This window comes from Gossypium hirsutum, chromosome A12, assembly GCF_007990345.1.
Source record: "Gossypium hirsutum isolate 1008001.06 chromosome A12, Gossypium_hirsutum_v2.1, whole genome shotgun sequence".
NCBI lineage: Eukaryota > Viridiplantae > Streptophyta > Magnoliopsida > Malvales > Malvaceae > Gossypium > Gossypium hirsutum.
In genome coordinates this window covers 72,561,231-72,567,437 of record NC_053435.1, presented here as the reverse complement: position 1 = coordinate 72,567,437, position 6,207 = coordinate 72,561,231, and the positions used below count along the sequence as shown (strand labels likewise).

Below are 6,207 nucleotides of genomic sequence, written 5' to 3'. Positions count from 1 at the left end.
TTGGTTCTAGTGACCTATGTAGTACATAGATTCTGGGTTTGATGGACATTTTTCAAACAAATTTCCTCCCCCACAATAGACATAAGCTCTATTTTCAAATTGGGTTGGTGGCTGTGCTACAAAACTATTAGACCGATTAGTAGTAAGACTTTTTAACATTGAGGATATTGAGGATACCTGAGATGCGAGTGAAGTGAGAGCGCCTACTTCATGTTTTCCAGCAACTCGTCTTCCTAACGCTGCTCGATTGGTTGGCCATTGATAATTGTTGCTGGCAATCCTCTCAATGATTTCATAAGCCTCATTATAAGACTTAGAAAGGAGAGCACCTTTAGCAGAAGCATCCACTACCATCCTCGTGTGAGCATTGAGACCATTATAAAATGTCTCAAGTTGGATGCAATGTGGGATTCCATGATGGAGGCACTTTTGTAATAATTTTTTGTACCTTTCCCATACCTCATACAAGGACTCATCATCCATTTTTTGGAAAGTAGTGATCTCGTTCCTTAACTTAGCATTCTTGCTAGGCGGGAAATACTTCATAAGGAATCTTTTTGCTAACTCTTGCCATGTGGAAATTGAATTCGGTGGCAACCACGCTCGAGCTCTATCCTTTAGTGAATATGGGAATAGCTTCAATCGTAATGCATATTTAGGTACTCCGGCTAACTTGAAAGAATTGCTCACCTCCATAAATAATCTTAAGTGTAGGTGAGGATCTTCGGTAGGCATTCCACTGAATCGGCCCATTGTCTGAAGAATCTGAAACATGACTGGCTTTAGCTCAAACTGTTGTGCCTCAATTTCTGGTCTCCTAATACTAGGATTAAGATCATTAAATACTGGTATGACATAGTGTCTTAAAGCTCTATCCCTATCATCAGTAATAAGGATAGGATTTTGAGCAAGGTTTGCTCTGTTTCCTTGATTCGAATTTTTGAAGTTCATCTCTTCAGTCTTTCTCTGTCTTCCTTATCTTCTTTGCTGTCAAAAAGTTCATTCAATCTCAGGGTCTACAGGGAGTAGGTCAATAATTCGGTCAATACTCATAAACACCTAAAATAATCACAGAGAAATCAATTAAAAAATTAAATAGAAAATTAGACCAAAATGTAAAACTAACAACTTCACAAATAATGACTTTTTAAAACAGTCCCCGGCGGCGCCATAAACTTGGGACGACGGAAATGTGCAAGTGTACACAATCACAAAAAGTAATAAAGTGACAAGTAAATGTTGAGTTATCGTACCCACAGGGGCTGTATAAAGAATTATTTATGAATTCTAATTTAAATACTTTGGTGAAAAAAAATATTTTCTTTTGAAAAGGGTTATTAAAAAGAGTAAGATTTTAAACTAAATAAAAATAAAAGTTATAAGATTTTAAACTAAATAAAAATAAAAGTTATAATGCACGATTTCAAAATATGATTTAATCAAGATGACATAATTGTGTTGTATTAATTACATTTCTTTAATTTATAATTATTAAACTCATGTTTGTGCTGTTATGAATAAATTCTCGGCAACTCGGTAATTTGCTAACTTATGAACATATTCTCCTACACAAATCTATTCATCCCTTAACATATCCATATGTTAATTCAAATGATTAAACTGATTTTAAATAAGAAAACATGTTATTGCACATACATACTTATTAAATTGAACTATTCTCTTGCTTATTTGTATGTCAATTCAAACAATTAATTAAATCTAATGACCATATAAAAGACTATGTGACGTAACAAGGTATTCTTACCTTGAAACAGTTTAATCACAAAAATCTTGCAAGTTATGCAAGGCAAGTGCATCGCCAGATACATTGCTAATTTAACCTTTAGCTACCTTAGAAAAATAAACACGCACTAATTAAGTATTGTGTCAATTAATAACAATTTCAATCTGTTTAAATAATTAATTTGTTAGCTACCTCACAATTGTAATGCAAGAATAACTTAGGCATGATTTTACTTAATCAAGCATTTTACCGAGGCCTATAACACCATAAACACAATTTTAATAAATTAAGTAGATGAAATGCAATCAAACCAACACAAATTAAATTAAAGCTAAGATGATTAAATTAACCATTCCAACAACATAAATATTCATAGATATGTTCATCATAACAACAACCAAAATTAAAGAGATAGGGAACAAGAATCAAATCTGGTGTTTCTCCGTGGCTTGACTAGTTTACTCCGGCTTCGTTCTCTGTTGTCCTCGCCGATCAAGAAGGCTATGGACACTTCAATGTTACTCAAAAATGGCTGATGAACACCCCTTTTCCAAGGAAATAAATCGGCAAGAGAGCAAGGGCTTGGAATGGGAAAATGAGAGGAGAAAGTGAGAGAGAAGAGAAGAGATGTGAATGAATGAGGGGTGAATGAGGGATTAGCAAAGGGAGGTTTTTATAGCTAAATATGGCAGCTAAAATTTGCTAAAAATAGTAGCTAAAGAGCCACCCCTTGGCCAGCAATCTATGTGGCAAGGTTGAAGGCTTCAACCTTGCTAAATATGGCTTGGGGCAAATCTTCAAAGCCATCAATTGTGGAGGGGCTGATTTGCAATTTGAAACAAGTCTTTAAGGGCTTCTTTACAGCTTAAATAACTAGCTAATGAGCTGAATTGGGTCAGCACTTGGACGGTTTTGGGCTGTCCTCTTCTTGGCCAGTTCGGTTCACTCGGTTCGGTTCAATCGAACCATTTTTTCATAACTAATTAATAATAATTTATTAACCCAAATTAACTTGGATATAAATTAAAATTAATTATATTATGAATTAGTATATAATTTTGGACCGTCTTTGGCTGGAAATTAGTTCACCTCGATCTTTAAATTGCTTCTCAATTTTGTGCTTCTAATAGTGTCTGCCAAGCCATTTTTCACCCTTTGTACAAATCTGTCGAAAACAACCAAAATTCAACATGTTCTTATTTTAAGTGCACTTTAATTATTTTATAAAAATTAATTATTTTTCAACAAGAATTTAACCGAATTCGCATGAATTTAAGTTAAAAATGATATGAAAAAGTGTGTAAATTTTTGTGTTTCCAAACTTCTTGTGAAATTATGATAATTATAGGCTATTTAGAGACTTAAGAAATTTGGCTAGCAGGAATAAGGATTAAATGTGATCAATTTGAAAATTTCAGGTTTAGGGGCTAAAATGCATAAAGTGTAAAGTTTAGGGGTAATTTTGTAAATTGTTAACAACAGGGCTTATATGCATAAGTTTAATTATTTAAGTTTTTTTAAATGGTTAATTGAATTAAAATTATTAGTTAGATTGAGAAACGAATCAACCGGAAAATAATCGTGGAAAAGGAAAATTACCAAAGTAAACATCAGTGTCGCGTTCATAGCCATTTTTTTATTAGGTAAGTTTGTAAATTGGTTAAACTAATTAATTTTTGATTTTTTAATTTAATGTCTATTTATATATATATTGTGATTAAGTTCAATTACTTGTTAAATGGTAAGGGATGAAATGAGCTAAGTTGTAATGTTAATTAAATTATAGGTTATGTTTGAAAATGGGAAACTACATGGATGAATTCTTGTGATGAAATACAGTGTATATGACTAAATTTTATTGATATGAAACACGACCCGTATGAATCTTATGAATGCTTAGGATACAAATGGCATGTCATTAAGGTATTTACCGTTTAGGGTGCTAGTCTTGGATGTCCTACCAATGGCTAAGGTATTGCATTTGTTGTGGATTCTCCATAGATCGTGTGAGCAGCCTCGTGTCGCCTAACATCCCGACCTAAGCTTGTGTCAGTAGTCCCATTTCACATCTCATGTGAGCATTTACAGTCACAGATCGTGAGAGCATTTACCATCACAGCTTTTGTAAGAATTATTCCTGCATATCCAACGTTATTTCATTATGGTTCATTGGGTGAAAAATGAGTAAATGGAAATAGATATATGAAATTTTTATATGGAAATAGATTTATGAAAATGTTATATGAAGTGTTTATATGAAATATTTATATGAATATAGATATGTGAAAAGGGACATTTGAAAAGAATACTTGAAATAAAGATGTTAAATGAATATGTGATTGTTGGTTTACGCATCAAATGTGTTACCGGGTATATGTTTGATATCATGATAAAGTTAAATGTTTTAGATATGAACTCACTAACTTTGTGGGACTTGTGATTTGTATAGGTAATTAATGAACTCATGACCAAATATTGAATTATCTTGTAAAATGTTTAAATTATATCCTTTACATAAGTTGAAGTTTAATTTTATTACGAACTTATTAAGCTTTACGCAAGCTTACCTCGTTTTGGTTTTTCTTCTTTGTAGATTATCAAATTCGAGCTATCAGTTGGATTGCTTTTGGAGATCACATTATCTGGAAATACTTTTGGTAATTATATACTTAATTTGATTAGGTTATAAGTGGCATGTAGATAAGATTTTGGTCTAAATATATGTGATAAGTATTTGGTTATGTTTTGAGTCTTTTGGTATATGAAATATATAAGTAGTAAGTTTTAATGGTTTGGTATAAATGGTTGATTATGGCATATGTTATTTGGGACTTATTTGGTAATTGAATAAGGTTGAAAAATTGAGTCTGTTTTGTTCTAGATAGTTGTTGTTTCATGTTTGATTATGAAATGTTGTGGTTGTATTTTCTTGGCACTTTTGGTATATCTTGAGCATATGAGAATATGAGAATATTGAGCTATCTTTTGTTAGTTGGTTGTGAATGAAATAGATGGAATGGTATCTTTGATAAGCTTATGAATTAGGAACTGTGAATGTTTAATGTGAATTAGTTTTGTGTTTGAATTGTGGTGCCATTGAGGGCAAATTGGTTAGCCACTTTGGATAAATATTAATTCGTAGGTTTCGACATGTTTTGGTGTATTTTGAATAAGTATAAATGGATATAAAAGGTATGGCTTGGAACCTAAGAAATGGTAGCTGAAATGGCTTGGTATTGAAGTTATTTTAGGTGCAAACGGCCTAGGACACGGTCTACCACACAGTCGTGTGCCACACATGTTCTCCCCACACGATCATGTGGTCTATTTGATTTTAATGCAGGTTGGCCACATGGTCTTAGAAAGTTACACGGTCGTGTGACCCTGAATTATACTGGCATAGTTGTTACACGATTTGGCCACACGGCCATGTCCTTATTTTCAGTTTTATCTACATTTTTATGTTTTACTTCAGAATAGTCCTTTTTTATTTCCAAACTAATTTTAAGGTTCTGTAGCCTCAAATTAAGAACTTTTTTTGTTTGTTAGCTATGAATAATGATTTGCTATGAATTTTTGATAATTTAAATAATTATATGAATTATTTTATGATGCTATGAGATTCGTAAATTATCGTAATATCTTGTAACCCTAATCTGATGATGGAGACGGTTAGAGGTGTTTCACGTACACCCAACGCACCAGCTTTCAGTTCCTTATCAATTTAAACTTAGGCTTTTACTTACATTAAAGTGTACAAGTCACGCATACATAGTCCACCATCCACTCAGGATTTAAGTATGCCACATTATGAACGTCACAAGTGACTAAATCAATAAATGGATTCATGATTTATTTTTGCTTGGGTCTTGTCCGATATACAGTCAGTCCAGTTAGTCACATCTATGTCTCTATCTTTTGGGAGTCATCTCTTCTGATGCCCAAGACAAAGCCTCTCCCCAATTGGACTTGATAGAAAACATATTAGTCTCTCAATTGGTTTGCTCATTTTCAATTATACTAAGGACATGTTTAGGTTTGTCTACTAATACAAATTGTCTTCCTGTATTACGATCCAACCACATAATATTGCTTAATATTAGTTAAACATTAGACAACCACTGAGCAACATTTGCTTCCATTTTTCTTTTCATGCAAAAGCCATATGAGGACAATATACAAAGTATTAATGTAATTCATGGATGATTTTATTAACCAATCTGTTAAAAAAATTACAAGTTTACTTAAACAAAAATACTACTCTTAGGGCACCAGATCCAACAGTTTCCCACTTGCCCTCATGAAGTCGATGAGTCATGTTTTGCATTCCTATGCCTCTCCACATGTTTCTTAAAGAGCTCTCTAGCTAGTAGAGTCTTGTCAAAACAAATTCCCAGGGAATGTCCTCAGATGTGTTCTTTGACTACATTCACTATTCCGTCAAACACTATCATCTCCCTTAA

The 6,207-nt window shown here is 32.9% G+C and overlaps 1 non-coding gene across 1 annotated transcript; it reads left to right on the top strand.

Moving 5' to 3' along the window:
* The first annotated feature begins 409 nt into the window (after positions 1–409).
* LOC121212000 (small nucleolar RNA R71) lies at positions 410–516 on the top strand. Its single transcript, XR_005907213.1, has one exon. It is a non-coding gene; the product is annotated as a small nucleolar RNA R71 (small nucleolar RNA).
* Positions 517–6,207: the final 5,691 nt, after the last annotated feature.